At 43.9% G+C, this 25,929-nt stretch overlaps 1 protein-coding gene across 7 annotated transcripts in view; it reads right to left on the bottom strand.

The window, feature by feature from the left end:
- Positions 1–25,929, bottom strand: part of ATXN7L1 (ataxin 7 like 1) — a 180,944-nt gene that overhangs the window by 81,150 nt on the left and 73,865 nt on the right. The window contains exons 1-2 of one of the 7 annotated variants that reach the window (XM_073573601.1): positions 6,562–6,720; positions 5,451–5,553 (exon numbers count right to left, since the gene is read on the bottom strand). The exons of the other annotated variants lie outside the window; for them this stretch is intronic. The gene's annotated coding sequence lies outside the window, so the exon portion shown is untranslated. Of the gene's footprint in view, positions 1–5,450; positions 5,554–6,561; positions 6,721–25,929 lie in introns of those variants that run through there. 7 annotated transcript variants of the gene reach the window in all.

Below are 25,929 nucleotides of genomic sequence, written 5' to 3'. Positions count from 1 at the left end.
AACTGACGCTAAATGAAAGTCAGTGGAATCAGGTGACTGAGCTGGAAAAATTGCTAGAGCACCCATTTACAATGACTAAAAAATTACAAGCAGAGGACTTAACTCCAGGTATTTTCTTAAAGGAGTGGAAGAACCTGATGTTTCGCCTGTCCCAAAGAGGAGGGTTAATTGCAAGTGGCATTGCTACATCAATGAAACGGAGAGAGGAGCTACTATTACAAAATAACATTCTTTTGGCAGCTGTTTATGTAGACCAATGCATCGGATTCTTCTAGATGATCAACAGCTAAGTAAAGGAAAAGAAGCCTTGTTTGAAATAGCAGTAAGGATGAAAGGGTTGCAGAACAGTCAGGAGGAACAAGAAGAATTTGGTCGTCCTGCCACATCTTCACCCTCATCATCAACTGATGAAGAATTTAATTTCGAAAAATATTTGGATCACAAGGACCGTGCAAAGCGTTCCCGCATAGAAGAGTCATCCCCATCAAGGAACACAGCCAGTACATTTCAGCAGAATTTTTCATGTGCACTAAAAGAAATTGAGAAATTTGACCGTTCATCAAAAATAACAGTGCAACAAGCGATTCCTCTGTATCCTGACATTGTCAGAGATGTTGCCCGAGTGGTTACTGCTTTGCCACCAACACAAGTTAGTGGAGAGAGGTTGTTCTCTGCTCTCAAAATAATTAGATCAGATTCGAGGGCATCCATGAAGGAGGATCTGACAGAGGCAATACTTTTTCTGAGGACTAATTTATAGATTTCTTATTAACTGCATAAAAGTGTTTATTGCATATTTACTTACAGTTTAGAAAAGTTTATAAAAGTTATTTGCTATATTCTAATTGTATTCTAATAAATGTAGTTTTTGCTCTAAGTGGTCTGATTACTTATATGATGGTGAGAAACTGAATAAGCACGATGTTTAATATTTTACAACAGTAAATTTGTTGTTATGAATTGGCCATTTATGAAGGAGTCGGAGTCGGAGCCTGATAAAATCCAGGAGTCGGAGTCGCAGTCGCAACTGTGGCTTACCGACTCCACAGCCCTGGTGCTCACAGTCCAACACCATGCAGGATGCCTGGCATTTACCAAAGAACACCAAGATTGGTAAATTCGCCACTGGCTCCCTGTGCTTTTCACAGATGAAAGCAGGTTCACACTGAGCACGTAACAGAGACTGGAGACATTCTTTGTAGGTGGGAAAACTTGCAAAATTGTCAGTGTATCAATTTCTTATTTTCCCCACTGTACATGGTTCCCTGTTCTTGCTGGAATTATAATATACATTATTTTATAGGACAAAATTATTTTGAGAGTGAATTTATATGATTACAAAATGTCTAAGAAGCTCCCCATGAAGTCAGCTGTATTTGAGCATTTCACGGTGACTCAAGATGAAAAATATTTTGTGTGTCAATGTATGACAAGCGACCCAGATGAAAACAAATGCTGTGATGCCAAAATCAGTGAATACTCAGGCAGTGATAAAAATGCTCCTAGAAGAGCTTCCAATCTAAAAAGACATTTACAACGCTTCCACCCAGAAGTTTTCAAAGCTGTGACTGAGAAAGATAACAGCAGCAACAAGAAACCCACACCCAGCACTTCCTGCCAGGCAAAGGAGGAGGAAAGAGCATCTCAAACATCATTAACAAGATATTTTGTAAGTGACAAAGTTACTGTAACAATGACAGCAGATATGTTTAAAAGACAGCTCATACAGCTTGTTGTGAAGGACGGTGTACCATTATCACTATTTGCACGACCAGCTTTTACAGCTCTTAATGCAGAAATGGCCCGCAAACTTGCTACGTCATATGGGGTCATTGTTGCAAGACATTGCTGGGAATAGGACTTGCCGGGAGCATCGCTGAGGCCTGGGAACGCTGCGGGGGTTGCCGGAAGGTGAGAATATCACGATTTTTTATTTTAATTCTTTTTTTTAAGAGGGATATGGTACCCAGGGCCTGACCCTGGGTACCATCTGCACATTTTCCGCTTACTTTGCGCATGGAGGGCATAGCCACATGCGGAAAGTAAGTGGATCAATGCATTCCTATGTGTGCGGAATCCCCGCGATTCCGCACAAAGAATGAGCATGCTGCTTATTTTTCCGTGGTGCGATTCCGCCGCAGAAAAATACACAGCATTAGCACAGCATATGCAGAATGCCATTGAATGCAAAAGGTTGCTTTTTGTAAGCGTTTTCGCTGCGAAAAAAACACGGCAAAAACGCATAAAATCCGCAACGTATACACATAGCCTAAACCAGAAATTAAATACAACAAACAGGCCATAATGTATCCAGTCTGCAAAGATGATATGCAACACGATCCTTTTAACTGACAGTGAAAGCGGTTTTCTGGGCCCATTTTATTTTTTTAGTTTGGGCCTAAGAACTAACAGGCAGGTGCTGCTAACAGATTGTTCTTATTCCCATAGTAAACAAATAAAATGAATAGTTCACTCTAATCAATAGATCTTGGAATAATAATAATTTCCACAATTGGATGTGATTAAATAAAATGTTCCTGTGCTGTGATAATCTTATAAATGTTCCCCTGCTGTTTGCTGTGTATAGATGAGCGGACGTGCTCGGATAAGGTGTTATCAGCGCATGATTGTGTGCTGAGTTTCTTCGATGTACCGTGGCTGTATGTCGGCAAACGCAACACATGCAGGAGTTGCCTGTTTGTTAGGCAATCCATACATTGCGGCTGTCGAACAGCCAAAAGCCATGAGGATTTTAACATATTTTTCATGCACACCGAAGACACTCTGTTACCACACAATCATGCTCGATTAACACCTTATCTGAGCACGTTCGCTCATCACCAATGCTGTGTGACCGTGGAGGAACATGGTCTGATCATACCACAGCTCCTGGGCAGGGGAGGAAGCAAAGTAGAAGATACAGACAAGACAACGCAGGATCACAAGTAATTCTTTCTTTGAGGTAAGACATTTAAAAAAAAAAACAAGCAGGGAAATGATTTACCTCACAAAACGAATCAGCTGTTATCCTTTGCTGTCCTGTCTGTATACTCTTACTTCCTCCCCTGACCAGGAGCTGTGGTATGATCAGACCTTGTCCCAGTACGGTCAGACACAGCCATTACGCAGCACACAGCAGGGGCACATTTATAAGATTATCTCAGCACAGGAATATTTTATTTAAACAGATCTAATTGTGGATATTATTATTATTCCAAGATCTATTGATTAAAATCAACTTTAAAATTACCGTATATAATAGCGTATAAGCCAACCCAAGTATAAGCCGAGGCCCCTAATTTTGCCAAGAAAAACTGGGAAAACTTATTGACTCGATTATATAAGCCAGGTATGCATTGTCCCATCATCCCCATCTTGGTATGCATGGCACCCTCATCCCTATCCTGGTATGTATGGCTCCTATCAAAAAAGCATTAAAAAAAAACCCATTCTACTTATCCTCCCTGCGCTCCCTCGCAGTGTCTTGTTCCAATGCCAGCAGCTGCTCTATGCTTGTAAGCAGCACATGGCAGGGACTTCATGAGCGGCTTATAAGCAGGACACAGCTGCTGGAATACTCACTGCTATCTCACACTGGGACTATGTGCGTGGAGGGCAGTGAATAACCATTGCTATTAACTAGCGCACATGCTGAAGTATTTATCTGTCCCAATCATCACCAAAGAAAAGGACCCTATCTCACTGCCATGTACAATATTTACATCCATCTAGAGATCGATCAGTGTCTGACATCTCTGTTTTGGCCTTGCCACATGCATGCACACAAATACTTTACACCAGTTATCTTGTAGTAAGTACACTTTTTAGTGGTATCACCAGGGCTGTGGAGTCGGAGTCGTGGAGTCGGATTTAGTTTTGGTCGGAGTCGGTAGAAATGTACCGACTCCAGCTTTAAAAAAAAAATGTATTAATATTTCATAATTGAACTTTCATATGAATTTTATAAATGTTACTCAAATATATACAGTGGGGCAAAAAAGTATTTAGTCAGTCAGCAATAGTGCAAGTTCCACCACTTAAAAAGATGAGAGGCGTCTGTAATTTACATCATAGGTAGACCTCAACTATGGGAGACAAACTGAGAAAAAAAAATCCAGAAAATCACATTGTCTGTTTTTTTTTCATTTTATTTGCATATTATGGTGGAAAATAAGTATTTGGTCAGAAACAAGCAATCAAGATTTCTGGCTCTCACAGACCTGTAACTTCTTCTTTAAGAGTCTCCTCTTTCCTCCACTCATTACCTGTAGTAATGGCACCTGTTTAAACTTGTTATCAGTATAAAAAGACACCTGTGCACACCCTCAAACAGTCTGACTCCAAACTCCACTATGGTGAAGACCAAAGAGCTGTCAAAGGACACCAGAAACAAAATTGTAGCCCTGCACCAGGCTGGGAAGACTGAATCTGCAATAGCCAACCAGCTTGGAGTGAAGAAATCAACTGTGGGAGCAATAATTAGAAAATGGAAGACATACAAGACCACTGATAATCTCCCTCGATCTGGTGCTCCACGCAAAATCCCACCCCGTGGGGTCAGAATGATCACAAGAACGGTGAGCAAAAATCCCAGAACCACGCGGGGGGACCTAGCGAATGAACTGCAGAGAGCTGGGACCAATGTAACAAGGCCTACCATAAGTAACACACTACGCCACCATGGACTCAGATCCTGCAGTGCCAGACGTGTCCCACTGCTTAAGCCTGTACATGTCCGGGCCCGTCTGAAGTTTGCTAGAGAGCATTTGGATGATCCAGAGGAGTTTTGGGAGAATGTCCTATGGTCTGATGAAACCAAACTGGAACTGTTTGGTAGAAACACAACTTGTCGTGTTTGGAGGAAAAAGAATACTGAGTTGCATCCATCAAACACCATACCTACTGTAAAGCATGGTGGTGGAAACATCATGCTTTGGGGCTGTTTCTCTGCAAAGGGGCCAGGACGACTGATCCGGGTACATGAAAGAATGAATGGGGCCATGTATCGTGAGATTTTGAGTGCAAACCTCCTTCCATCAGCAAGGGCATTGAAGATGAAACGTGGCTGGGTCTTTCAACATGACAATGATCCAAAGCACACCGCCAGGGCAACGAAGGAGTGGCTTCGTAAGAAGCATTTCAAGGTCCTGGAGTGGCCTAGCCAGTCTCCAGATCTCAACCCTATAGAAAACCTTTGGAGGGAGTTGAAAGTCCGTGTTGCCAAGCGAAAAGCCAAAAACATCACTGCTCTAGAGCAGTGGTCCCCAACCTTTTTTGCACCAGGGACCGGCTTGAACCAAGACCATTCTTCCATGGCCCGGCAGGGCGGGGATGGAGGTGTGACAGGGGCGGGGCTTTGGTCATAAGGGGGCGGGGCTATGGACGCGGTTGTAGTTTAGCAGTGCATATTTATCATTTAATTATAACATTTTTAATGTGACTCAACTCACCATAGGTTTTGAATGAGTGGGAGCACCTGGCTTGTTTCTCTGTTTCAGTGGGAGCACTGGGCTACTTCTACTGATGACCGTCACTGCTAATGATGATTGGAACCTACAAGGAAATGGAGCATTGAGCACTTAAGAACAATTGTACTGGAGTACTGTACATGCTGATTATTTTCTAATCATCAGAAAATGTATGTGTGGTCCCCCCCGTCCAGCTCTGTGTGGCTCCCCCTGTTGTATGCATGGCTCCCCTGTCCCATCCTGTATACATGGCTCTGCTCCCACTCTCCCATCCTGTATACATGGCTCCGCTCCCATCCTCCCATCCTGTATGCATGGCTCTGCTCCCACTCTTCTATCCTGTATACATGGCTCCCCTGTCCCATCCTGTATGCATGGCTCCGCTCCCACTCTCCCGGCCTCCCTTGTATATATGGCTCCACTCCCACTCTCCCTCCCTTGTATATATGGCTCTGCTCCCACTCTCCCTCCCTAGTATATATGGCTCCGCTCCCACTCTCCCTCCCCTGTATATATGGCTCCGCTCCCATTCTCCCTCCCCTGTATATATGGCTCCGCTCCCACTCTCCCTCCCCTGTGTATATGGCTCCGCTCCCACACTCCCTCCCCTGTATATATGGCTCCGCTCCCACTCTCCCTCCCCTGTATATATGGCTCCGCTCCCACTCTCCCTCCCCTGTATATATGGCTCCGCTCCCACTCTCCCTCCCCTGTATATATGGCTCCGCTCCCACTCTCCCTCCCCTGTATATATGGCTCCGCTCCCACTCTCCCTCCCTTGTATATATGGCTCCTCTCCCATTCTCCCTCCCCTGTATATATGGCTCTGCTCCCACTCTCCCTCCCCTGTATATATGGCTCCGCTCCCACTCTCCCTCCCCTGTATATATGGCTCCGCTCCCACTCTCCCTCCCTTGTATATATGGCTCCGCTCCCATTCTCCCTCCCCTGTATATATGGCTCCGCTCCCACTCTCCCTCCCCTGTATATATGGCTCCGCTCCCATTCTCCCTCCCCTGTGTATATGGCTCCGCTCCCATTCTCCCTCCCTTATGGCTCCGCTCGGCTCCCCCATCCTCCCCATCATACTTACCCTCACGTCGCTGACCTTCCTTCCCGTCGCTGCACGTCCCTGCATCTCGCGGCGCTTCAGCTTCTTCCTGTGCGGAGCGGTCACGTGATACCGCTCATTAAGGTCCATGAATATGGACGCCACGCCTATGGGAGATGAGTGGCGTCCATATTCATGACCTTAAATGAGCGGTAGCACGTGACCGCTCAGCGCTGGATGAAGCCGCCGCGGGATGAAGCCGCCGCGGGATGCAGGGTATCAGCTGCTGCACCGCCCCCCGGCTCCCCTTGTGTCCGCGGACCGGCAAGGGCACTGCAACGGCCCGGTGCTGGGCCGCGGACTGGCGGTTGGGGACCCCTGCTCTAGAGGAGATCTGCATGGAGGAATGGGCCAACATACCAACAGTGTGTGGCAACCTTGTGAAGACTTACAGAAAACGTTTGACCTCTGTCATTGCCAACAAAGGATATATCACAAAGTATTGAGATGAAATTTTGTTTCTGACCAAATACTTATTTTCCACCATAATATGCAAATAAAATGAAAAAAAAACAGACAATGTGATTTTCTGGATTTTTTTTCTCAGTTTGTCTCCCATAGTTGAGGTCTACCTATGATGTAAATTACAGACGCCTCTCATCTTTCTAAGTGGTGGAACTTGCACTATTGCTGACTGACTAAATACTTTTTTGCCCCACTGTATGTTCTATCAAACTATGAACAACAGTGATAAGCAGTTCTGATGGAGATAGAGACATTTCTTACTTCTTGTGTGTCACTGTTCTCCACTGCCCTTATCTAATCTTATACTTGGTTAACCTCATGCTGCCCCAACCCCCCTACTTACAATGTATGAAACTGAAAGTGAAAATGTGTTGCAAATTCTTAGTAGTAAAGCTCCTCCTCCAGACTAGATCATACTAGGTGTGCGTCTTCCAAGCATCTCACAGCTGCCTGCTACTCAGACGAGGAAGACTGTAAGAAGTATTATCCTTTCAACAAACTTTGCATCAGTTAACTGAGTACATGAGGAATAATAACAGTATTACTGACCACTATATCAGCTGTACGACCTGGCAATAATTTTGTACAATTGTTTTTAGGAAAAACAATTGTCATTTGGATTGTGAATGCAGAATTAAAAACCTGAGAATGTCAAAGAAGCATCATATTAAATCAGCTGTATTTGAACATTTCACCATCACTCAAGATAGAAAACATTATGTCTGTCAGTGTATGACAAATGATCCAGACGAAAACAAATGCTGTGAAGCCAAGATGAGTGCATATTCAGGCAAAGATAAAAATGCTCCTACCAGAGCTTCTAATCTAAAAAAACATTTACAGCGCTTTCATCCAGAAGTACTGAAAGCAGTGGATGAGAAAGACTGCATCCAAACCAATGAACCAGTGCCCAGCTCTTCCAGCCAAACAAAGGAGCAGAGAACTTTGCAGCCATCAGTTGCAAGATATTTTGTCAGTGACAAAGTTACTGTGACAATGACAGTAGATACATTTAAAAAACAGATCATAGAGCTTGTTGTAAAGGATAGTGTGCCTATTTCATTATTTTCACGACCAGCTTTTATGTGTCTGAATGGGGAAATGGCCCGCAAGCTTGGTGTTTCTCTGGAGAGAAAGAGTATTAGAAAATTAGTAATCGAAGAAGCTTTTAAACAAAAGGAAGAACTTAAAAAAACTCTCAAGGGACGCTTTCTGTTTCTTAAAATGGATGCCTGCACACGTCACAGAGTGAACTATTTTGTCAGTCTGCATTGTGATTGCTATAAGTGTGTGCTAGAAGTGTGAAGATTAATTTAAGAATTAAAACCAGAAGGATGTATACAGACTGTGCCCTGCTACCTGCCACCATCGCACTCTAACAAGCATCTCTATTCTTCCGACAGGTATGTCCATCCACCCAGCTCTCCTGCTCTCCTGCTGTCTGTCTATGAAGGACACACAGTGCATCACCCAGCTTTGCACATAGACTTGCCTCTGCACCTAGCATTCACATGGTATGTCCATCCACCCAGCTCTCCTGCTCTCCTGCTGTCTGTCTATGAAGGACACACAGTGCATCACCCAGCTTTGCACATAGACTTGCCTCTGCACCTATCATTCACATGGTATGTCCATCCACCCAGCTCTCCTGCTGTCTGTCTATGAAGGACACACAGTGCATCACCCAGCTTTGCACATAGACTTGCCTCTGCACCTAGCATTCACATGGTATGTCCATCCACCCAGCTCTCCTGCTCTCCTGCTGTCTGTCTATGAAGGACACACAGTGCATCACCCAGCTTTGCACATAGACTTGCCTCTGCACCTATCATTCACATGGTATGTCCATCCACCCAGCTCTCCTGCTGTCTGTCTATGAAGGACACACAGTGCATCACCCAGCTTTGCACATAGACTTGCCTCTGCACCTAGCATTCACATGGTATGCCTTTCAGCTAACCCCAGCTTACCCCAGTGTTATTTATGACCTTGTTTACTCTGGCTTGATCATATACATCTGGTCCACTCTTAATTGTCTGGCCAAGATGAGCAGAGACCACTCCTCTCTGCTTCACACCTGACTGCACTTAGTTGTACATATATTGCAGAGCACAAGTCTGCATAGACTTCAGTCTGCATTGTGATTGCTATAAGTGTGTGCTAGAAGTGTGAAGATTAATTTAAGAATTAAAACCAGAAGTGAACCAGAAGGGAACTGAAGGTAACTGGACACAGTCACTGTAAACAATGTTTCTGTTTGTTTTCACTTTCACGCCAATAATCCTTCACTTTCTGCTAATTACCCTAATCCCTACTCCTAGTAAGGAACTGTTCATCTCTTCTTCAATCCTCCCCATCCACCTCACCTCCGCCTCAAAACTGTTCCTTAACATACAATCCTCTGTCTCCAAACACAGACAGCCCCCTCATGCCCTCTCCTGCTCCCACCTGCTAACACTTTCTCTGCTCCTTCTCACTGCTGGTGATATCTCTCCAAATCCTGGTCCTCCTCACCACATTCCCACAGTCATTTCTACCTCCCATCCACACTCTATCACAACCTTCCGTAACCTCTCCAACCTTATACCCATTCACCCAGCCCCCGCTTCCCCAGTCCCACTAACAGGAGCTCTGTGGAACGCTCGCTCTGTCTGCAACAAGCTTTCCTACATCCATGATCTTTTTGTTACTACCAAACTTTCCTTCCTCGCCATCACCGAAACCTGGCTCACCCCTTCTGACACAGCCTCTCCTGCTGCACTTTCGTATGGCGGCTTCCACCTTTCTCACACCCCCCGCCCCAGCAGCAAACATGGTGGAGGAGTTGGTTTTCTCCTGTCAGATACCTGCTCCTTCACCCCAATCCCACTGCCACCCTCTGTTACCCTCCCTTCCTTTGAGGTGCACTCTGTGCGCATCTACTCCCCCTCCAACCTCCAACTGGCTGTCATCTACCGCCCCCCAGGGCCAGCCACCACCTTCTTTGACCACTTCACCACCTGGTTACTTCATTTCCTTTCCGCGGACATCCCTACTATCATCATGGGCGACTTCAACATCCCCATTGACACTTCCCTCTCAGCTGCCACTAAACTTCTATCTCTCACTTCCTCCTTCGGCCTCACTCAATGGTCTTCTACAGCCACCCACAAAGATGGCCACACACTGGACCTCATCTTCACCCGCCTCTGCTCCCTATCTAACCTCTCTAACTCACCTCTTCCTCTCTCTGACCACAACCTGCTCACATTCTCTTCCCTCTTCACTCCATGTCTACAATCCCCACCCCACAAACTTTCACACCCTCGCAGGAATCTTAAACACCTTGACCTACACTCATTCTCTGAATCCCTCCTCCCTCTTACAGATATAAGTTCCTTACACAATGCGGATGACGCTGCCGCTCTATATAACACCACAATAGCTGTAGCTTTGGAATCCGCTGCCCCACTTACACATACCAAAACTCGCAAAATCAACAGACAGCCCTGGCACACCAGCCTGACCAAAGAGCTGAGGCGAGCTTCCAGGGCTGCTGAGCGCAGATGGAAAAGATCCCACTCCAACGAGCATTTCATCGCATTCAAACAGTCCCTCACTACTTTCAAGACCACACTCGCCACAGCTAAACAAACCTACTTCTCATCTCTCATATCCTCCCTGTCTCACAACCCTAAACAGTTATTCAACACCTTCAATTCTCTCCTCCGCCCCCCAGCACCTCCTCCCTCCCCACTCATCTCAGCTGAAGACTTTGCCTCATTTTTCAAGCAGAAAATTGATAACATCAGGGACAGTTTTGGTCAACAACCCCCAGAGCCCTTCCTCCCGACTTCCCAGCCCTCCACCTTCAAAACCAACTTCTCCACCATTACAGAAGATCGACTCTCCACTCTACTCTCAAGATCACATCTCACCACCTGTGCACTCGACCCGATCCCATCCCACTTCATCCCAAACCTCACCACAGTCTTCATCCCAACCCTAACCCATCTCTTCAACCTATCACTAACAACTGGTGTTTTCCCCTCAAGCTTTAAACATGCCTCCATCACACCTATCCTCAAAAAGCCCTCTCTTGACCCATCCTCTGTATCTAGCTATCGCCCTATATCACTTCTCCCATACGCCTCCAAGCTACTGGAACAACACGTCTACCTTGAACTGTCCTCCCATCTCTCTTCTTGCTCCCTCTTCGACCGCTTACAATCTGGCTTCCGGTCACACCACTCCACTGAAACTGCCCTTACTAAGGTCACCAATGACCTCTTAACTGCCAAGAGCAAGCGACACTACTCTGTCCTCCTCCTCCTGGACCTGTCGGCTGCCTTTGACACAGTGGACCATTCCCTATTATTACAGACCCTCTCATCCCTCGGCATCACAGACTTGGCCCTCTCCTGGATCTCATCATACCTAACAGACCGGACATTCAGCGTCTCCCACTCACACACCACCTCCTCACCTCGCCCCCTATCTGTCGGAGTCCCACAAGGTTCAGTCCTAGGGCCCCTGCTGTTCTCTATTTACACCTTTGGCCTGGGACAGCTCATAGAATCTCATGGCTTTCAGTATCATCTTTATGCTGATGACACACAGATCTACATCTCTGGACCAGATATCACCTCCCTACTAACCAGAATCCCTCAATGTCTGTCCACTATTTCATCCTTCTTCTCCACTAGATATCTGAAACTCAACATGGACAAAACAGAATTCATCATCTTTCCCCCATCTCACGTGACCCCCCCTACGAACCTATCAATTACAGTAAATGACTGCCCACTCTCCCCAGTCCCACAAGCTCGCTGCCTCGGAGTAATCCTTGACGCTGATCTCTCCTTCAAACCACATATCCAAACCCTTTCCACTTCCTGCCGACTTCAACTCAAAAATATTTCACGCATCCGTTCATTCCTCACCCAAGAATCTGCAAAAACCCTAGTCCATGCCCTCATCATCTCTCGCCTTGACTACTGCAACCTCATGCTCTGTGGCCTCCCCTCAAACACTCTCGCACCCCTCCAATCTATTCTAAACTCTGCTGCCCGACTAATCCACCTGTCCCCCCGCTATTCCCCAGCTTCTCCCCTCTGTCAATCCCTTCACTGGCTCCCAATTGCCCAGAGACTCCATTACAAAACCCTAACCATGACATACAAAGCCATCCACAACTTGTCTCCTCCATACATCTGTGACCTCGTCTCCCGGTACTTTCCTGCACGCAACCTCCGATCCTCACAAGATCTCCTTCTCTACTCCCCTCTTATCTCCTCTTCCCACAATCGCATACAAGATTTCTCTCGCGCATCACCCCTACTCTGGAACTCTCTACCACAACATATCAGACTCTCACCTACCATCGAAACCTTCAAAAAGAGCCTGAAGACCCACCTCTTCCGACAAGCCTATAACCTGCAGTAACCGATTGACCAAACCGCTGCACGACCAGCTCTACCCTCGCCTACTGTATTATCACCCATCCCTTGAAGATTGTGAGCCCTCGCGGGCAGGGTCCTCTCTCCTCCTGCACCAGTTATGACTTGTATTGTTTAAGATTATTGTACTTGTTTTTATGTATACCCCTCCTCACATGTAAAGCGCCATGGAATAAATGGCGCTATAACAATAAATAATAATAATAATAATAATAATAATAATTTTGCCATCAATATCCGATTTGTTTGTGACAAAAATGAAATAGTTACCAAGACATTGGCAGTAAAAGACACCAAAGCTCATCACACCAGTGAGTTTCTCCAGGTCTTGGTGGAAAAGGTTCTGCAAGACTATGAACTTAAAAAAGAGCAAGTTCTTTCTGTCGTAACTGACAATGCTTCAAATATGATAAGTACTATTAAGCTAACGAATGAGAGTAATGATGGTGACCAGCAGCTAGAACAACATTCTGCGTCCACAGACACAGAAATGTTTGAAATAGAGGAACACAGTATTGTAACTGAGGAGCAAACTGAAGTTGCTTCAGATGAACAGCAACATGATAGTTTAGATGATCTTGTTGAAACTGTGTCAATATGTTCTTTCATTCATCACATGCGCTGTGTTGTGCATACGCTACAGCTGGCTATAAGAGACAGTCTGCAAGAAGGACATGCTGCTGCACTGATTGGCAAGGTGAGAAAATTGGCTACTGTTGCCAGAACCCCTAAAGTTGACTCAATTTTGAAGAGACGTGCTGGAAAAGGGGCAATTATTGATCAAGCCACACGATGGGGCAGTACTTACTTAATGATTCAGCGCTTGGTTGAACTGAAAACCTTTCTTGTAGACATGGCTAACCCTCAACTGACGCTAAATGAAAGTCAGTGGAATCAGGTGACTGAGCTGGAAAAATTGCTAGAGCACCCATTTACAATGACTAAAAAATTACAAGCAGAGGACTTAACTCCAGGTATTTTCTTAAAGGAGTGGAAGAACCTGATGTTTCGCCTGTCCCAAAGAGGAGGGTTAATTGCAAGTGGCATTGCTACATCAATGAAACGGAGAGAGGAGTTACTATTACAAAATAACATTCTTTTGGCAGCTGTTTATGTAGACCCAATGCATCGGATTCTTCTAGATGATCAACAGCTAAGTAAAGGAAAAGAAGCCTTGTTTGAAATAGCAGTAAGGATGAAAGGGTTGCAGAACAGTCAGGAGGAACAAGAAGAATTTGGTCGTCCTGCCACATCTTCACCCTCATCATCAACTGATGAAGAATTTAATTTCGAAAAATATTTGGATCACAAGGACCGTGCAAAGCGTTCCCGCATAGAAGAAGAGTCATCCCCATCAAGGAACACAGCCAGTACATTTCAGCAGAATTTTTCATGTGCACTAAAAGAAATTGAGAAATTTGACCGTTCATCAAAAATAACAGTGCAACAAGCGATTCCTCTGTATCCTGACATTGTCAGAGATGTTGCCCGAGTGGTTACTGCTTTGCCACCAACACAAGTTAGTGTAGAGAGGTTGTTCTCTGCTCTCAAAATAATTAGATCAGATTTGAGGGTATCCATGAAGGAGGATCTGAGAGAGGCAATACTTTTTCTGAGGACAAATTTATAGATTTCTTCTTATTAACTGAATAAAAGTGTTTATTGCATATTTACTTACAGTTTAGAAAAGTTTAGAAAAGTTATTTGCTATATTCTAATAAATGTAGTTTTTGCTCTAAGTGGTCTGATTACTTATATGATGGTGAGAAACTGAATAAGCACGATGTTTAATATTTTACAACAGTAAATTTGTTGTTATGAATTGGCCATTTATGAAGGAGTCGGAGCCGGAGTCGGAGCCTGATAAAATCCAGGAGTCGGAGTCGCAACTGTGGCTTACCGACTCCACAGCCCTGGGTATCACTGTGCAAAAATTTAGATGACCTGACATTACGAGAACCAGTCTGCCACTGAGAGACCTTCCCTTTATAAAGGAAACTGTTGGTGTTTTGGGGATTTTGTCATATAGATCTGGATCAGCCATCAGTTAGATTGTCGAAAGTGCCTATTAAAGCAGCTAGGATTTTGCACCTCATTACTAGGTTTTACGCACAGTAGTGCCTTTCACACCCTAGGACAACTTTATAGGCTTGGTTTACATGCTCCATTCCCAGGATATTCGCTAAATATAAACCGCTCTAGGAGGTGCCTGGCCAGATAGTCGAAGGAAGACAGAGAAGAGTAATTTCGCCTGATTCAAATGTATTGGCCTTTGGGGGGATACCTGCTCTTGAAGCTGGTGACTATTCCATCTGAGGAAACAATTTATCACAGTTGGTTGTGTATAGAAAGGAGTTTGTAAGAAACCCAGGGCGTCTTCACGGATATTAGGGTCAAGGAAGGAGATACTCTATCTGCCTTCTTCATAGGTGAACTTAAAAGGTAACCTGTCACCAGGTTTGACCAATATGAGATATGACCACCACCTTTCTGGTCTGATATACAGCATCCTATAATGTTATACCGTAGGTTTCATGCTATCAGCAATGGTACCACATGAAAGAGAAATGTCACAAGACTTGAAAAAGAAAATTTCTTTACACAAGAAAGGTGACAGCTGCAAGAAGATCAGCAGAGCTTTACTTATCAGTCCAGAATATTGTAGCAAAAGTGTTATATAAATGTAAGAAATATGGAAGTGCAACCAGCTCACTGAGACATAATGGCAGATGACAAAAGTTAACACCTAAACAGGAGCATCTTCTGATGAGAAGGGTTAAAGAAAATTGAGATTCATGTTCACTGTAATTATCTAAAAAAGTAGAAAGCCAAAAAGTAAGTATTTCCCGTGACACAATACGGCATACACTGCAGAGGAATGGCATGCATGCTTAAAGCTCATTCACAAGAAAGCCCATCTACAATTTGCCAGGGCCCAGGCTGAAATATATGAAGACTACTGGGACTAGGCTATACTCTGGAGTGATGAGACTAAGGGCCCCGTTATACGCTTCAATGTTCCAGCGATCCCACCAACGATCTGAAGTGGATGGGATCACTGGGACATAGCTGATTGCTGGTGAGCTGTCACATAGGCAGACTCACCAGCGATCAGGACCAGCGAGCACACTGGTATCCAGGGTACACAGCGGGTATCTAAGCGCCGCGCGGCACTTAGTTACCCCCTGTTTACCCTAGATACCAGCTCCCAGCGTCTGCTGTATGACGCTAAGAGCTTGCTGATCGTTGGTCTCTCGCTGTCACACGCAGCGATGTGTGTTGCCCAGCAGGAGACCAACGATAGATTTATGACCCAGACCATTAGGTAACGATTAACGATCAGCCAACTGATCGCTGATCGTTGCTATGTGTCACACGCAACGATGTTGTTTCGACATCGCTGCAACGTCACCAAACTGGTGACGTTGCAACGATATCGTTCACAATATCGTTGCGTGTAACGGGGCCTTAAAGGGAACCTGTTACCCCCCCCCAGGCGTTTTTAAGTAAAAGAGCCACCTTGTGCAGCACTGATGCTGCATTCTGTCAAGGTGGCTCTTTTATTTAGGGTACCTTCCACCGCAGAAATAATGGTTTTTAAAATTGGTCAGAGATCCCGCCCCGCAGTGTGAATAAACCATAAGCGACTGCGGGGCGGGATCTCTGGCCGCGCGTCCACGCAGGCGCGATAGGAAGGCCAGGAAGTCATGAGGACGGACAGCGGTCACTGCACATGCCCAAGAATACATAGTACTGCGCAGGTGCCAGGATTTGGAAAGAACGATGTGGAGGCGGAGCAAACAATGCAGGAAGACATGAGTGATGGATGTGAGGCGTCTCAGTCAGATGGGGAAAGACCTGCCCCCCTGTCAAATATCAGGTATGTCTGACCAAAAAATGATTATTTCTGCGGTGGAAGATACCCTAAATAAAAGAGCCACCTTGACAGAGTGCAGCATTAGTGCTGTACAAGGTGGCTCTTTAACTTAAAACCGCCTGGGGGGGGTGACAGATTCTGTTTTTGGAGCTGATGACTCCTAAACTGTATGGCATTGTAGAGGTGAGGAGTGCAAAGAAAAATGCATGATGCCTACAGTGAAACATGCAGATGGCAGTGTTTTTATGTGAGGCTGCATGAGAGCCCCTGGTGTTGGTGAGTAAAGTTTCATTGATGGTATCATGAATTTACAGATGTACTACTCTACAATGAAACAGAACATGCTACCATCACTCCTTGTCCTTGATGTGCAATTTTGCAATAATACAATGATCCAAAACGCACATTTAAGACCATTGTTACATTTCTGAAGAGCAGAGAAGAAATTGATTCAGTGGCCAAGTACAGTTATGGCCAAAAGTATTGACACCCCTGCAATTCTGTCAGATAATACTCAGTTTCTTCCTGAAAATGATTGCAAACACAAATTCTTTGGTATTATTATCTTCATTTAATTTGTCTTGAATGAAAAAACACAAAAAGAATTGTCCTAAAGCCAAATTGGATATAATTCCACACCAAACACAAAAAAGAGGGTGGACAAAAGTATTGGCATTGTTCGAAAAATCATGTGATGCTTCTCTAATTTGTGTAATTAACAGCACCTGTAACTTACCTGTGGCACCTAACAGGTGTTGGCAATAACTAAATCACACTTGCAGCCAGTTGACACGGATTAAAGTTGACTCAACCTCTGTCCTGTGTTCTTGTGTGTACCACATTGAGCATGGAGAAAAGAAAGAAGACCACAGAACTGTCTGAGGACTTGAGAAACCAAATTGTGAGGAAGCATGAGCAATCTCAAGGCTACAAGTCCATCTCCAAAGACCTGAATGATCCTGTGTCTACCGTGCGCAGTATCATCAAGAACTTTAAAGCCCATGGCACTGTGGCTAACCTCCTTAGATGTGAACGGAAAAGAAAAATTGACCAGAGATTTCAGCGCAAGATTGTGCGGATGTTGGATAAAGAACCTCGACTAACATCCAAACAAGTTCAAGCTGCCCTGCAGTCCGAGGGTACAACAGTGTCAACCCGTACTATCCGTCGGCGTCTGAATGAAAAGGGACTGTATGGTAGGAGACCCAGGAAGACCCCACTTCTTACCCCGAGACAGAAAAAAGCCAGGCTGGAGTTTGCCAAAACTTACCTGAAAAAGCCTAAAATGTTTTGGAAGAATGTTCTCTGGTCAGATGAGACAAAAGTAGAGCTTTTTGGGCAAAGGCATCAACAGAGTTTACAGGAGAAAAAAAGAGGCATTCAAAGAAAAGAACACGGTCCCTACAGTCAAACATGGCGGTGGTTCCCTGATGTTTTGGGGTTGCTTTGCTGCCTCTGGCACTGAACTGCTTGACCGTGTGCATAGCAGTATGAAGTCTGAAGACTACCAACAAATTTTGCAGCATAATGTAGGGCCCAGTGTGAGAAAGTTGGGTCTCCCTCAGAGGTGACCCATGACCTCTGAGGGAGACCCAACTTTCTCACACTGGGCCCTACATTCCAGCAGGACAATGACCCAAAACACACTTCAAAAAGCACTAGAAAATAGTTTGAGAGAAAGCACTGGAGACTTCTAAGGTGGCCAGCAATGAGTTCAGACCTGAATCCCATAAAACACCTGTGGAGAGATCTAAAAATGGCAGTTTGGAGAAGGCACCCTTCTAATATCAGGGACCTGGAGCAGTTTGCCAAAGAAGAATGGTCTAAAATTCCAGCAGAGCATTGTAAGAAACTCATTGATGGTTACCGGAAGCGGTTGGTCGCAGTTATTTTGGCTAAAGGTTGTGCAACCAAGTATTAGGCTGAAGGTGCCAATTCCTTTGTCTGGCCCATTTTTGGAGTTTTGAGTGAAATGATCAATGTTTTTCTTTTTGCTTCATTCTCTTTTGTGTTTTTTCATTTAAGACAAATTAAATGAAGATAATAATACCAAAGAATTTGTGTTTGCAATCATTTTCAGGAAGAAACTGAGTATTATCTGACAGAATTGCAGGGGTGTCAACACTTTTGGCCACAACTGTATGTCTACTGAGCTGCAGCCAACTGATCACGTGTGAAATTCATGAGAACAAAGCATGAGAGTGAAAGTCAATCATTACATGTCTTACACTGGTAATGCCCCCTTTCACTTAAAATAAGCTCTGGATGCAGAATCTCATGCAGATCTCTGTATGGCCCTTAGAACTAAACAGCTCATTTGCACATAAGAAAAATGTGGATTTCTCTGGAATACAAACTTCGATATCAAAGTATCATTTTATTCAACTTTTTAGGATCTGCATGCCCATCATGTGAATGGTGTAGGAGGGTAAATCCTACTAACAGACTACCTTTTAAAATTGTTCAGTATTCAAAATCTAAAATTTAGTCCACACCAATACCTGAAAGGTACAGCAGGATAAATATAACAAAAATTGGTATAGGCGTAGACGACCAACTATATGTTAGATACCGTATATATGCGAATATAAGCCGAGATTTTCAGCCCATTTTTTGGGGCTGAAAGTCCCCCTCTTGGCTTATATTTGAGTCATATACACCAGGGGGTTGGAGGTGGGGGGGCAGGGGTGTCAGGTCATACTTACCTGTCCTGGCGCTGTCTCTTCAGCCCCCAGCTTCTCCACGATCTCCTTTCCTTCCTTCAGCGGTCACATGGTACCGCTCATTAAACTCATGAAAATGCGCATATTCATGAGTTTTAATGAGCGGTACCACGTGACCACTGAAGGCAGGAAAGGAGATCACAGAGAAGCTGGGGGCTGAAGAGACAGCGCCAGGACGGGTAAGTAAAGCGATACTCACCTGTCCTGCGTCCATGGCTGCTTGCTGCCTGGCACGTCATCTGTCAGTGACGTTCAGACATCGCGCCGCGCCCCCTGCAGATGACAGATGACGTGCCAGACAGCAGCAAGCAGCTGACTATAGTGACGGGGCAGTGGGGGGAGAGTGCATGCACATGCAATATGCGCTGCTCCCCTGTCCACCAACTCGGCGCGGCTTCAGCACCGAGGTGATGGACAGCGGGTGCAGTGAATAATACATGAGCCTAATGAGCGGGAGCACTGACCACTCCCTGTCTCTGCAGCCCACTCCAGCCCCGACACCATGCCTGAGCGCCCCCCCCTACAGCACACATTCAGATTATAAGACTCATAGGCTTACATTGTAAAAGCAACTACCAGCTCACGCACAGAGCATAGTGTTCTGAATAGTCTGACGAGTAGTGATGTCCCTGAGAAGAGTGGAAGAGTGCTGTATCCTGGAGAAGGCGATGAAAGGTGATTATACTATTTCATACACATATGCACAGATTTCTTTAAAAAAAAGTCTTCATGGGAGGGCTTCCTTAAAGAGGTATTCTCATCTCCAAAATCCTATCTAATATGTAATAGGTGTAGTAATAGTAATAATATTAGCAAATATTTCTATTAAAAATGTGGTACAGTTCTTCTGATTAGCTATATTGTTTACCCAATGTGCAAGGCATTGCAGTAGCTTAGGTATCCATGATTACAACCACTCATATAGTAACAATTAGTTAGCTGTTAGTGGTCATAACCATGGATATCTAAGCTACTGCAATGCCCTGTGCTTGGTATAGTGACATTCCGAATCAGAAGAACTATACTGCATTTCTAATTGGAGGTATCTGCTAATTCTACTACATATTGGGATAGGATCTTGGAGATGGGAATACCCCTTTAAATGTGCAGAATATGTGCCAGTTGTTTGGCACTGTTCTACTTCATCTATCATTGTATTCCAGAAGTTTGTGATGTGGATAGTCTTCTTATGTCTATGTTATGCATATGTGGATATGTCCAATGTTTGACATAGATTTCCTAGGGTTTTTAGTTCAGGAGACTGTTGGATACAAGGGCATTTGTACAGGAGCTAGGGGCAAATAAAGCGTAGTAGGGTCTTTTGCGGTATAAAAATAAAAGATTTTTTTAAAAGGTTATGCTAACCTGGTAAGGGTGTGTATCTCTGTATAATTTTATGTTCTACAATCATAAAACAAATCTAGATTTTTCTTTATAATGGCAATAAGTGAACTTTGACATATCATGTGCCCCTTTGGCGCCAATATTTGAATGGCACGCCTTTAAAACTGTTTGACTGGTAATTAGTTATGAGCGATCATGCTTGGATAAGGTGCTGGCCGAGCCTCGAGTTCTACAGTACAGTATCTTCTGCGTGCTCGAATACTATGTTCTAGTCCCCGCGGCTGCATGTCTCGCTGCTGTTCAACAGCTGCAACACATGCAGGAATTGCTTGTTACGAGACATGCAGGCGCGGGGACTCAAACATAATATTAGAGCACAAACAAAAAACTACAGACAATTTGCATAATTGAGAAAGGTGGCCCTGACCTAATGAGACCACATCTTCACATGCACTAGCAGTGGAATTACTCTCAAAAAGCTTTCTATACAAAAAGAAAATAGAGTAAGGAAACTCCACAAATAAAATAGTAAAAATGGAGTATATTTTATTTTATTAATCTAGGAGATAAAAAATCACCCATACATATACACACACACAATAATAAAGTCATAGTAATTCAGAATTCCGTCATAGAAGGGGGAACAGGTGCAAAAAAACACATGCAGCTGTACAGTGCAGCCAGGCCATAAAGTGACAGTGCTTCAATAGTGTGTAGCCATATAAGAAAAAATATCTAGTCCAGCTCAGTAGCACACATGTAAATAGCAACAAACGGCCACAACACAGATTATAATTATAAGCCCCCCGACGAAGCCCACGCGAAACGCGCGTAGGGGCTACACGAGCGGCGTACACAGCAGCTATGGGTAAGACTACCTTATTATTATAATCTGTGTTGTGGCCGGGCTGCACTGTACAGCTGCATGTGTTGTTTTGCACATGTTCCCCCTTCTATGACGGAATTCTGAATTACTATGACTTTATTATTGTGTGTGTATATGTATGGGTGATTTTTTTTATCTCCTAGATTAATAAAATATACTCCATTTTTACTATTTTATTTGTGGAGTTTCCTTACTCTATTTTCTTTTTGTATAGAAATAATATTAGAGCACGCAGAAGATACTGTATTAGCACTCAAGCATGCTTGGATAACACGTGATCTGAGCACGCTCACTCATCACTACTGTTGATGTGTTTACATGTGATTATGGCCTGAGGATGAAGTGTGTAAACTTTTAAACGTGTCAACAGTAAAGCTGAAGTGAATACCGTATGTTTGTGTATCCTGGACCTTCATCATTCAGCAGCAGCAGCGTGGAATCCACGTTTTTCTCTCCAGGGTACAAGGACATGGCAAATACTTTTAAACAAATATTAATGTAATCTGGATGGGGAAATACATTACAGTTTTATTGTTGGGACTAAACACAGATTGGCAAGCCCTGTTTATAGGCTGTAAAGGTTCAGACGGTTGCTAAGTGGTGCTGTTGATTTAACCACAATAATAATCCTCCTCCTTGTTTTGCAGTGGGATATTATCTGTCTGATCAGTCAGCCAAGAATGATGTGGGAGCTTCTGTGTGCTCTCCGGTCTGTCTCTGCGTGCATCCTGCACACTCATGGATTCATTTCAGCTCTTGCTAATTATAGCACTTTCTTTAACAATTTGACATTATAGGCTAGAAGTGATTGTCGTCCTGCAGATCTGATGTAGGACAGATGTCCGATGCATATCCTTTTTGAATCTCATTCATTAAGATAAATGAGCGATACAAGAATCTAGGGTGTACCATAATTGTATGACACTTCAAAAAACGACATTGGTGTTAGCAGAAGCTTGCAGGAAATTTAAGCTAGCTTATGGCAATCTTAAGCTTTCCAATACAAAATCAAGCTTGCGCCTTGTTGGAGATCTGTGAAAATCAGTATGAGATCTGTAGGATTTCTCACTTTCATTCAAATCATTTCAGATCTTCCCGATTTTAATTACTTTTATTACTCAACCAAAACTTCCTCCAAAAGTCCAATGGACAACATACCGTAATCTAAAACATTAAATCTGTCCAACTTTTTTTGAGATATCTGTTTGACATACTAGTAATTACTACATTAAAGCTGCCAGAAAGGAAACAGAGAAGCACATTGCTAAGAGTAAAACTAATCCCAAACTGTTCTTCAACTCTATCAATAGTAAAAGAATCAAAAGTGAAAGTGTAGGCCCCTTAAAAAATTGTGAGGAAAGAATGACTGTAGATGACTAGGAAAAAGCTAATATATTAATAACCCTCCGTCAGGCGCAATAGATCTGACAGGCACACAGTAATTAGTTTCACTTCTCTCTCCTTGCCCACTTATCAGAAAACCCCACCCCTCCTAGTTATCTCCTGACTCTACAGGCTCTGTGAAACCTGATATCACAGTCACTCAGCAGACCTTCTAGTGAGCAGATATCAACACTTTGGCTTCTCAGGCACATTGCGCCTGATTTCAACACAAATTGAAAGGTTAGTATTTTCTTTTTTTATTCATCACGATTGTGTATTTAGCTTGTTTTATGAAGGATTAATGCTAAGTTAGTGTACATAAGTACTGTTTTCTTAGACAAAAGGAGGGTGGCTTCTAAGGCACATTGCGCCCTAACACATACTCTTTCTCTCTTGCTTCAGATTTTCTGCTGCAATGGCCAGAAAACAGTATGATTCATCTAAACCCCTTCATTTAGAAGAAATGAAGATTTTTTTGTTAGAAGATGATGAGGAAGAAACAGCAGTAACTGAGGATTTAGAGGAATCTAGTGACATTTCATCTGAAGATGAGGTAGCAGAATGTAACACTGATTCTGGAACAGAGCAGGATGGTGATGACACTGATACAGAGGAAACAGACACAGATCTAGCTTATTATTTGGGCAAAGATAAAAATACAAAGGACGTCCCAAGGACGTTCCAGAACAAACACCGACTTTACCACCTTCTAAAAGACGCAGTTGTACTACCTGCTCATTTGTATCTGGTTTCAGAAGGCTTTCTAAATATGACTGCAAAATATGTAAAGAATCAATCTGCCTTTCCCATGCAACTTTCGTCTGCCAGCCTTGCTTTTCTAACATCTAAGTGCAATATCCTTTAAGTTTTTTTCCATAATTTTATATTTAAGCAATAGTTAAGTAAAGATAACTGGAGCCTATTTGGCGGTACTACCGAAAAGTGGTACTTTTAGTTTTAATAAGTTTATGGTTAATAAATGTTTTTTTTTGCATCTGATTTGGTGTAATCTCTTTTAATACATTCCTATGAAGGTCACTGACTACTTCTATAGTCCTGAAATTGAAATATGTAGCTACTATAGGTGGTTTTCTGACCTGTGGTTGTCAGTCACATTGCGCATGAACTGAGGAGAATCTATATTGCGCCTGACGGAGGGTTAAACACCATGATATTCACAGTGGAAAATGAAATGCTAATGCTAGGTGAAATGCCGAGAGACAAAGAAAACCCTATATTAAGAGTCACCAATCTATCCCAAGAAAGAGGTGCAAAATCGGCTAAATAAGATTAAAATAGACAAATCTCTGGGTCCAGATGGCATACACCCACGAGTACTAAGAGAATTAAGTAATGTAATAGACAAGCCATTATTTCTTATATTTAGGGACTCTATAGCAACGGGGTCTGTTCCACAGGACTGGCGCATAGCTAATGTGGTACCAATATGCAAAAATGGCTCTAAAAGTGAACCTGAAAATTATAGGCCAGTAAGTCTAACCTCTATTGTTGGTAAAATATTTGAATTGTTTCTGAGGGATGTTTTTCTGGATTATCTCAATGAGAATAACTATTTAACTCGATATCAGCATGGGTTTATGAGGAATCGCTCCTGTCAAATCAATCTACCATATATACTCGTGTATAAGCCGACCCCCCCCTCTAAATCTTGCCACAAAAAACTGGGAAAACTTATTGACTCACGCATAAGCCTAGGGTGGAAAATGCAGCAGCTACTGGTAAATTTCAAACATAAAAATAGATACCAATAAAAGTAAAATTAATTGAGACATCGGTAGGTTAAGTGTTTTTGAATATCCATATTGAATCAGGAGCCCCGTAAAATGCTCCATACAGTTCAGGATGGCCCCAGATGCTCCATAAAAAATACACCCCATATAATTCTGCACAAAGGTTAATAATGGCCCCATAAGATGCTCCATACAAAAATACACCCCATATAATGCTGCACAAAGGTTAAAAATGGCCCCGTAAGATGCTCCATAGAATAATATGCCCCATATGCTGCTCCATAAAGGTTATGGCCCCATAAAATGCTCCATAGATTATGCCCCCATAAGATGCTCCATAGAATAGGCCCCCATAAAATGCTCCATATATTATGCCCCCATATGCTGCCCCAAAGAACAGGCCCCCATTAAATGCTCAATAAATTATGCCCCCATAAAATGCTACATAGATTATGCCCCATATGCTGCAGCGGCAAAAAAAAATGACATACTCACCTCTCCGTCGCTGGGGACCAGGTGCTGGTGTCCCTGCTTGCTCAGGGCCCCGGCACCTGCGATATTCACCTGTCCTAGGTCCATCGCTGCACCTGCTCTGTCTTCCGGGTCCCTCTGTCAGTGACGTTCAGGCTGCAGAGTTTGGGGCGCGCACTAACGACATCGCTCCCTCTGCTGCCTGAACATCACTGACAAAGGACGCGCAGCGGTGGACTGGGGACAGGTGAATATCGCTATACTTACCCCCTCCTGGCGCGGTCTCTGCAGCCCCTATGTCTCCGGCAGCTCTTCCTTCAGCGGTCACATGGCACCGCTCATTAAAGTCATGAACATGCACATATTCAGGACTTTAATGAGCGGTACCACGTGACCGCTGAAGGAAGGCGTGGGAGAAGCAGGGGGCTGCAGAGATGCGCCGGGGGGTAAGTATGATATCTGACACCCCCTCCGACCCCCGGTATATGACTTGCATATAAGCCGAGAGAGGGACTTTCAGCCCAAAGAATGGGCTGAAAATCTCGGCTTATACGCGAGTATATACGGTAACCAGATTTTATGAAGAGGTAAGCTGTAGAAAGGAACAAGGTGAGTCATTGGACGTAGTATATCTTGATTTTTTCCAAAGCGTTTGATACCATGCCACACAAGAAGTTGGTACACAAAATTAGAATGCTGGATCTGGGGGAAAATGTGTGCAAATGGGTAAGCAACTGGCTTACTGATAGAAAGCAGAGGGTGGCTATAAATGGTATTTTCTCTAACTGGGTCGCTGTGACCAGTGGGGTACCACAGGGGTTGGGACCTATTCTCACCTATTCTCTTCAACATATTAATTAATGATCTGGTAGAAGGTTTACACATTAAAATATTGATATTTGCAGAGGATACAAAATTATGTAAAGCAGTCAATACAAGAGAAGCACCTAGCACTAGCACAAGTATTGACAGTAAAGCCCCATGTTGTTAGGTCTTTACTACCTGTTTTCAC

This window comes from Dendrobates tinctorius, unplaced genomic scaffold (genome assembly GCF_039654945.1).
Source record: "Dendrobates tinctorius isolate UK_male_01 unplaced genomic scaffold, ASM3965494v1 ptg000035l, whole genome shotgun sequence".
NCBI classification, from domain to species: Eukaryota; Metazoa; Chordata; class Amphibia; order Anura; family Dendrobatidae; genus Dendrobates; species Dendrobates tinctorius.
The sequence above is the reverse complement of the archived record's forward strand: the minus strand, read 5'-3'. Positions and strand labels throughout refer to the sequence as shown.